Raw genomic sequence first — 9846 nt, 5'->3', positions numbered from 1 at the left:
ATATATATAAAACAATAAATTATTACAGTGTTTGTATTCACAATGTGTGTGTGGTGTGCATGTGTATATGGTTTGTTGTATATGTATGGTATGTTTGTGTGCACACAAACACAAGTGTGAGCTGATCAGAGATCAACTTTATGGAATCATTTCTCTACTCCCACTTTTATGTGGGTCTAGGAATCATATTCACGTCACCAGGTTTGCAAGACAAGCATGTTTATCTGTTGAGCCTTCTTGCTGGCTTAGGGTTCAAGATTTAAAAGAAAGTGCTTATAAACATTACATTAACTAAAATTTGTCAGCTTCATAAGCCACAGATAAAAGTCACTTTGTCTTTTCAAGTTATGAAATCAGCTACGACCTTGAGTATGTTAAATGAAACCTTTGCATAACACATAAGTTTGTTTCACTTACCTTGAACATTATTTGGAATTTTGGCTCTTTCATTAGGTATTGGATCTAGGTATTCTGCATAAGTTGTTTCAGATTGTACACTGGAACTAGATGCTGTAACTCGAATGTTTCTGTTATTTTCATTTAAAATTCCTAAAGCACTTGTCTACCTACACTGCTGTGTCTGTAACCATTTTGCCCTCAAGAGACTTCACAAATTAAAGAGAGTTATGCCAATAGACCAGATTAGGTTTTTGTTTAAGAGGACATTGTGGCAGTTTGATCTATCAAGATTACAAAGGCTTTTTCTATCCAATTTAAATTGTTTTCCTTTCTTATCATTTGAATATTGATTGCAGTTTTTCTTTACATGCACAACTTAAATCTTATTCTAGATGCCCACAATTTGAGATGCCTCAGACTTTCATGCCTTTGTTACCAAACGTAATCATTTGTAGATATTACATTAACAAGGGATGCATCCACATTCTCCTTCATTTGATCACTTAGAGACCATAATATGATTGTTAATTATATGATTTCAATGTTGTATCACAATGACAAGCAAGGCACAAGACAAAGATAAAGTGTAATAGAGAGATACTTTCTTATTGTACTTCTTTCGTATAAAGGATTTTTAAGAGTATTATGTAATGCCCCTTTTAATCAATGCTTTTTGAAATGATTATTTTTAATGAAAAATTTATATGAAAAGATGTGCAAAATATTTGTATGTTTGGTAAACACTTCACTAAACTTCTACTTTTAGAAGTGATTTAATTTAGAATAGATTGAAATACTAATTTTTTTTTTGAGACAGGGTTTCTCTGTACTGCCCTGGCTATCCTGGAACTCACTTTGTAGACCAGGCTGGCCTCAAACTCAGAAATCTGCCTGTCTCTGTCTCCCAAGTGCTGGGATTAAAGGCGTGCGCCACCACTGCCCAGCGAAATACTAGTGTTTTAGACATCTATAACAAATTGTATGGCATTTAGATAGTTTAGATGAATATATATGTGAACACAAAATATCTTATAACTTATTGATAAAAATTTGAACAGTTTCTGAATTTTTCTAAATAATACTGTTCAATAATTATATTCATATTAAAGCTAAAGAGCATTTAATGAAAGTGTTACCTACCAGTTTTAAATGGAGAGTTTCAGTGATAGGGCAGTGCAACAAGAAGACCCAAATAGGTTTCCTGATCTTAGTTGGTATTTGTTTCATTAATTGTTAATGCGATAAAATGCCCAGAAGACAGCAACTTGAAGAGTAAAGAGTTTGTTCATGTATGACTCGTGAAGCCTCAGTGACAGGAATTTGTAGTAAGTAGCTAGTCACATTCAGAGTCAAGAGCAGAAAGAGAATAGAGACCTTCAGAAGTTTCCTCCTCTCTGCTTTTACAACTTTATGCTGCTCAGGTTCCCCTAACTAGGCAATTATGCAACCAACAGTGGAAGAAGCTCCCTGCTTCAACTGAAGTAATGAAAATAAGCCTTCCTCCATGGCCTCAGGCAACCCTAATCATGACAATCCCTCATTGTCACTCCCTTACAAGATGCATGCTAATTGTGTCAAGTAGACAATTTAACTATCAAGTTCTGTAAAGCCAATCTATCTCAAAACATGATAAACATTATATATGATTTTGAACATTTTCTATGACAAACACACATTATTCTAATTTTCCCTTCAATTTACTGTCATTAAAGTTAAGAGGCAAAGCAAATAAATAGAATCTAAAAATCACTATATAATTTTGTGTTCCTTTTGACCTAATTAGAAATATGATTTGTTTTTAAACACACTTAGTTATAAGCACTTTCACTCTTGCAGTTTATGATTAAGATCCATGACAATTATTAAACTATGGGGAAGTGAAAATTGCGTGTGGATATGTGGAAAGAATTCCTACTTGAATTCATATAAGATGGATATCTCTGCACGTGTTTCACTTCTCATGAAATATGCTGTACTGAGGCATACTTCTTAGGTATTATCTTGGAACGTAGACCACTAGCCTGTTGAAATAGAACTTAAGAGAAACTATTAAGGAAATTGGCCAATTGGATGCTCGAGTGTAGTGCCTGCAGTGATGGTTTTCAAAGCATTATACAGCATTTAACGTTGCTCTTCTCTAAAGCACAGGAATGAAAGAGTCTAGGGAACTATAAAATCATGAATATGTTTACATAGTTTGAAAATGTACATTAGAACAAATTATCAAAGGACTCACTTTGATATTTCTCTTTTGAATTCAAAATTAATTCATTTTTTTTCCTTGAGGTAAGGTTATTACCCCAGTGTCAGTAAGCTTTATGGGATAAGTAAGGGCTGTGACAAATATCATGAACTGATTTTGCTGTGTATTCATTCTTCAGAAAACACACCTTCTGTCTTAGTCAGGGTTTGTATTCCTGAACAAAACATTGTAACTAAGAAGCAAGTTGGGGAGGAAAGGTTTTATTCAGCTTATAATTCCATATCACTATTCATCACTAAAGTAAGTCAGGACAAGAACTCACAAAGGGCAGGAACTTGGAGGCAGGAGCTGATGCAGAGGCCATGGAGAGGTGCTGCTTACTGGATTGCTTCCTCTGGCTTGCTCAGCTTGCTCTTTCTTATAGAATACAGGACTATGAGCCCAGGAATGGCATTACCCACAATGGGATGGGCCCTGCCTTGTTGATAACTAATTGAGAAAATGCCATATAGCTGGATCTCATGGAGGCATTTTCTCAAGGGAGGATTCTTTCTCTGTGTCACATAGAAACATAAAACCAGCCAGTACACCTTCCAACAAGTACCCCTCATACATATAAAACATATACATATACACTAAAAGTCCTACAAGGGGGCATCCATGGAAAAGCTTTTACTAGATAACATATAAGGAAGACATTTCTTTCTAGCTATAACTCATTCAAAAATCTAGCCAATGTTAAATGTAATATTTATAAAATTTAGCATTATATATCCTGGGTAGATTTATGTCAACTTGACACAAGCTAGACACACTGACCAACGCAATTGCTAGAAGACACGAGCTTGAATTGTTTTGGAAGAGGAAACTTCAGTGACAATGCTGATCAGTAGATTGGCCTATGGAGTGCACTTTCTTGGGTGATTGATATGGGAGTGCCCAGCTCATGTGGGTATGGAAGCAGGCTGATTAAACCATGAAGAACAAGTCAGTAAGCAGCAGTCCTCTATGGTTCTGAGCCCATTCATTATTGCTTGCTCCTGCCTTGAGTTCTGCCATGACTTCTTTGGAGCTTGCATGGTTGTGGAATTGTAATTGCTCTTGGTTCCCGAGTTGCTTCTGGTCATGGCATTTTATCTTTGGAATAGAAACCCTAACACATATCATAAATTTCATGTATTTAATAAGTTACTAATATGTCTGTCATAACATGGTCAAGAGGATGATGCAGGGAAAATACTTTGGAGAACTCTGAGAGAGGGTCAAGAGAAAAATGCAGAGCGCCTGTTACCCGAGGCTCCTATTGTTCCTTGAATTGTTCTTGGATGTATTTTGTGCCTCCCGAGACAAACATTTTATTCAGTTCTTAAGATTCGTTTATTCTTTTGGATGTCAGATTATAGCTATGGATCTCAATGTGGTCAATCTGCCCTGAATCTGCCCTGAATCTGCCCTGAATCTGGATATGGTTGTCTGCCTTGCTTTCCTGCTTTCCCAGATATAATCTAGAGTTTGTGCCAGGAAATTGTGCTTAAATAAGTCTGTCATAAGAAAGTTCTGGAAAATGGCTAATCTGTTAATATTAACATGTGTTTACTGACATTTACCTACATGTTTTTCTTACCATGATTTTCTGTACTAAAATATCCTTCCTTGGATCATTTCTTTTTTTTACATTTATGTTGACAAGTACATTAAAACTAAAGTAAATGTCCATAGGCCACAAGGACAATGGTAATATTTATTAACTCTAGGTATTTTCCATTTCTAAATCTATTGTTGATGACTCTTTAATGTTTTTATGTATGTAGACATACTGTTGCTGACCTTTCTTCAGTTTTTACAGAGCATCCATTATATGGGCCACAGAGTTTTTCTAACCTACTTTAGATATAATATGTTGGACCCTCAAAGTTAGCTTAAATGATGTTGGACCACTTTTATGAATTATAACCCTTGAGTAAAGTACTGTCGATCATATAGAATTTTCAAGATGATTAACATAATGTAGGTTAATTACTGAGTTCAATGTCTGCCTCTTGATAATCATTCAGTCCATATTATCTTTCATTAATATGCCCCCAGTGTAAAAGTCACAGCTGACTTAGGAAATTTATAAAGATAATCTAAGTCACTTGAAATTTCTAATTGACCCAGATCATTGTCCTACTTCCACTTTTATTATATTTTCAAGTTATGTCTATAAAATATCACATACAATGGATATAGAGCATAGCCTATAATGATTGATACTCTATAAAGACCCAGCATAATATTTCATAATACTTGAAGATTTCTGAGCTCTATAGCATGTGGTAATTTATTTTGACAAGAACTATATCATAAAATGCAAATCATGAACTGAAAAACACAAACCAAAAGTTTCAAAATAAGGCAGCATATTTTTAAGGTAAGAATGTAGAAAAAGTAGAACATAATTGAATTATGGAAGTTTCTGAAACTTTGGAGAATAAAGAACAAATGCTGAACATTGATTCTATTTATGTTTGTCAGCCTATCTTCCAAACATATTTGTTTCTAGGAGATTTTGTTCATATGGAACTCCTTTCATATATAGTCATATAGGCTAATTTGGACAGTATAATCTCATGGATAAAATATTGAACATGAGAACAGTTCAAAGATGCTCTTGCAAAAAGGCAATGACTTTCATCTTGTGTCCTCTTTCTTGCTCCTTTATCAAGCTTTTAAGTTGAGCACTTTATCAAGTTTTTAAGTTGAGCAGGTAGCAATGCTGAGGAGTGCAGACCATATGTAGAAACTACATAGGGCCCCACCATATCACCCAGAGGAAGCAAGAGTACTCTGTTTTGCAACAAGGAACTTGTTCAGAAGAAACTAGCAAGGAATTAACAGTTGTTGCTTTGGAGATCATTTGTTGATAACACACAGGAAACAAAATGAAAATAACTCACATTTGGATAGAAATGGCAAACTATCTGCAGCAGAAATAAATAGGATTTTTATAAAGGTATGACAGATAACATCAATAGAAGTACCAAGAGGAAAAAAATGTAAAATGACTAGAACAAAGGCATAAGAAACCAGGCCATGTATTGCTTTTATAGCTACTAGAGTGCTTGACACAAATGAGAATCAGGAACTGTCATCTGAGGATTGTCCCTGACTGCATTCATGGATAGGAGAGGCCCAAGATGAAGCTGTGTGGCACCTTCTCGTAGCAGATGAGACACCAAGGGTCATGGCAGATTATTCTTATTTTGGTCATTTTGCCATTCTTCTGTTCAGGCTCTTATCTCTCCTTTTAGTGATTCACTTGTTATAAAAGGAAACACCTTTGAACATCAAATATGAAATATCCTTTATAACCTATTTTCTTTACTGAAATTTTGGTAATTCAGGTGTAATAAATCAATTCAGTTACATCCTTCCTTCCTTCATTATTATTCTTCAAATATTGGCTTTTTTTTCCTACATTACATTTGTAAGATAATGTAGCCATTTCATCGATTTTTAAATTGATTTTCTCTTTTTGCTTCAACTCCAAAAAATTTTGGACTTCTCAAAAAGTATGCTGCACAAAACTCTTTTAAAAATGCATTAAATCAATTAATGTTTCACTACTGTAAATATAGGCAGAAACAGTAAAGATTAGGAAATTTAATTCTAAATAAACACTACTGTTTACACTGTTAAACTCTTTGTAGATAAGAAAGTAAGACAAACTATATCTTCAATCATGGATCTGAGCAAGAATCCAGGGGAGGCATTTTAGAGTAGATATTTCAGCTGTCATTTATTTGTTGATAAGTAATAAAAAATCTGTTGTTAAAAAGTCTGACTAATAACTACATTTCATCAGCCATTATTTAAGAAGTTCAGCACATAATTTTTAAAACAGACGAACAATAGGCTCTTCACAAACCACAATACCTTCAGAATAATGTGGTCACAAGAGAGACTTCCACTGCTTCTTTAAGGATTTCTTTCTTGTTAATTAAAGTTATTTTATGACATATTTGTGCAATGGTAACCATATGATCAATCGCTTCATAACACCACTCCTATTGTAAAATAAAACATAGAATTCATAATTAAATGAAGTAATGAGGATAATTTAATATATTGAATTTGATTTTTTCTAGATACAGAGTTGATAAAAAGCCAAGGCTCTTTTTGATGAGAGACAAATAAAGAACTACAAAAGATGAATTATGGATAATAAAAAGAAATTTTAATAGAAATGATTTTCTGAATCTCTAGAAATTATTTGCTTCTTATGGCATTCTAGGGAAAGTGAGCAATATGTGAACAGAATACAGCAATATATAAACTGAATATAAAAGATATATAACTTTGATAAATAAATAATAATATGCATCAATTCATAAGCCAGAACTGTTCTAATTGGAAAGAAAATTTGACAATTGGGTGCTCATGCCAAATTAATACTTTTTTTTTTTTTTTTGGTTTTTCGAGACAGGGTTTCTCTGTGTAGCCCTGGCTGTCCTGGAACTCACTCTGTAGACCAGGCTGGCCTGGAACTCAGAAATCTGCCTGCCCCTGCCTCCCAAGCGCTGGGATTAAAGGCGTGTGCCACCACCGCCCGGCGAATTAATACTTTTTTAACAGAAAAACTAAACAACTTTGTCTCAAGACACATCACAAAAGAGAAGAGGAAATAGTCACTGAGCACCAGGCATCAATGATAGTCTATTTTATCAATGAGTAAGTAAATGAATGAATGAATGAATGAATTTAATTTAATTAAAAACACAATAAAAGAGAAGATCAAGAGAGGACATTATTTAGAAGATGTTAAGAAGAAAGCAGTGGATCTGGAATGACTTGAGAGAGGACTGGAGAGGGAATATGATTAAAAACCATTTTGCAGCCTCATAGGAGGAACAACAACATGAACTAACTAGTACCCTCAGAGCTCCCAGGGACTACACCACCAACCGAAGAGTACACATGGTGGGACTCAGGGCTCCAGCTGCACATGTAGCAGAGGACGGCCTGGTAGGTCATCAATGGGAGGAGAAGCTGTTAGTCCTGTGAAGGCTCTATGCCCCAGTATAGGGGAATGCCAGGTCCAGGAAATGGGAGAAGGTGGGTTGGTGAGCAGGGGGAGAGGGTACAGAATAAGGGTTCTTTTCAGAGGGAAAACCAGGAAAGGAAATATCATTTGAAATGCAAATATAAAATATCTAATTAAAAACTGTATAAATTTCTTGTAAAATTATTAACTATTATGTTACTTCAACAATTTGGATCTTTACAAACTTCCAACAAAATTTGCCTGTGGGAGCCCTAAAGATCTAGGGTTTCTGATTGCAGTTTCAGACAGAGCACTGTATTTTCAGGCATGGATCCAATAAAAGATCCACTAGCTGTGGACAGTTGACATCATCAAACTGTGTGCTTAAAATCATTCATCAAACAGTCACTAGGAAAGCCGTGGCCGTCAGTCTGAGTTCTCTATAGCGAGAGTGTGGGCAGAGGTTCCCTATTTTCTCCATAAGTATGCGTTCAACTTCTGGTTCCCACTGGAGCTGGAAACAACTCTAACTTCATCTGGAAACACTTTACCTTCTAGCAGTCTCAGCTACACAACACTTTTAATAACTCTAAATGCTGTCTCCTTTCTCCTTGTTACAAAGGTAGGTCCAGCTTGCCAGAGGGCATGTAATTTGGAGCAGACAAAGCAGTACCTTCTGCACATAGAGTCTATCTTCCATAAGTGCATACAGTACCTAGCAGCTCACCAATAAAGTGTACATTGCACACGACTGCCTTAGATATAAGGACTATCAATCAAACAGACAACAAGATTATCTTTGCTTCTGCTTCAGCTTTTGGGCTTAAAACCTGGACTAAAGCAAAATGATTCCATCCTATTTCCCTGCCTCCTGGATGTACAGTATCAGTAACGGCTGCTTAAAACAGTTCTCTGTCTGTTTGTTTGTATCAGACTTTTCCATATGATGGGCCTCATTGATCTCTAGGTCACTCTACAACTTTTTCCTTTGTGGAAAGTTGGGGAGGATTCCCTGGGTATCTAATAGAATGAGAAGACTATGGTTGGTTATTCCTCACACTAGCTTCTAAAGTCTAAAGCAAGCTTTCATCACTAGCATTAGAATGAAGAGTGAAGATTGGAATAAGACCAGACAAATGGCTGTAATTGGTCCAAAAAGGGTAATTCATTCATCTGAAAGATGAAAGTTGAAAGATGCACATACCACTTCTCAGTATATCCTATCAGTCTAAAAACTCAAATAGTAAATAGTCTGTGCTATAAACTCTCTTGTGTTGTCTCCTTTGGCATTAAAGCATGAGGCCTTATAAAGCTTCTGTCCCCTCTGTGCTTCCTTGTTTACTTTGGTAGTGCGGTTTAACTTGTAATCAGCCGAGTCACAGAGACAAGTAGGCGTGGTAGACACAGAGGAGCTGCCGTGAAGGCAAGTGGCAAGCACGCAGAGAGCTACAAGCTGAGTTGTGTGAGAAGCAGCCCTGGTAGCCCACCAAAAGTCACAGACATTCCAGTCGCAGTAGACATCTTGTGTCTGCTAAAGCCTGGAGACAGGAGCAGTAGGCATCTGGCACCTCGGCTCCAAACCCGTTTGTTTTCAGGAGTTATCCAGAAAAGAAAGAGGCTTACCGTTATTTTCCAGAGTACAGTCTTAGTGGAGACAGGTACACTGAATAATCCATTAGTAACAAATTGTAGAGGCAGTTGGTCAGCCGTCTACCTGGTAGCTGAAAAGAAGCTAACTGTTGGCAACCAGTCAGCACAGGAAAAATGGTGAACAGAGTACACAGAAGGCAAGTGGGAAAGGACAAAAAGCTTCAACCAAAAGCAATCCAGCAAATAGTGAGCCAGGGCACTAGGCATTCCCAGTCACTGAGGGTTTCAGTACACATAAACTTCATGAAAACAGCAGAGCTTGTCAGGTACCATTGCTAATACCCGAGGCCCGAATGAGGACTGCAGATAAGTAGATACGTTCTGTCGACAGTCTAGATGCACGTTTTCTTCTGTTTTCCCCCTTGAGTGTTAGATTCCTAAATAGCTTTTCAGTATAAACCAAATTATAATATAAATGAACTTATTTGTCTTTTGACCGGCAAGAAGTATCAAGTACACGTGTTGTGCTGTTTGCCATAATAAATCTAAAGCAAGTACCTCGTCTACCTTGTAATCGGTATCAGAAGGCTGCTTTCACAATGTGTTGGAGCATGCTGTACAATGACTTCAG

At 36.3% G+C, this 9846-nt stretch overlaps 1 long non-coding RNA gene across 1 annotated transcript in view; it reads right to left on the bottom strand.

Annotated features, from left to right (window-relative positions):
* LOC116084824 overlaps positions 1 to 9381 on the bottom strand; it is a 67396-nt gene extending 58015 nt beyond the window's left edge. The window contains exons 1-2 of the long non-coding RNA XR_004116274.1: positions 9249 to 9381; positions 6518 to 6648 (exon numbers count right to left, since the gene is read on the bottom strand). This is a non-coding gene — a long non-coding RNA (uncharacterized LOC116084824). The remainder of the gene's footprint in view (positions 1 to 6517; positions 6649 to 9248) is intronic.
* Positions 9382 to 9846: the final 465 nt, after the last annotated feature.

This window comes from Mastomys coucha, unplaced genomic scaffold (genome assembly GCF_008632895.1).
Source record: "Mastomys coucha isolate ucsf_1 unplaced genomic scaffold, UCSF_Mcou_1 pScaffold9, whole genome shotgun sequence".
In the NCBI taxonomy this organism is placed as follows: domain Eukaryota; kingdom Metazoa; phylum Chordata; class Mammalia; order Rodentia; family Muridae; genus Mastomys; species Mastomys coucha.
The sequence above is the reverse complement of the archived record's forward strand: the minus strand, read 5'-3'. Positions and strand labels throughout refer to the sequence as shown.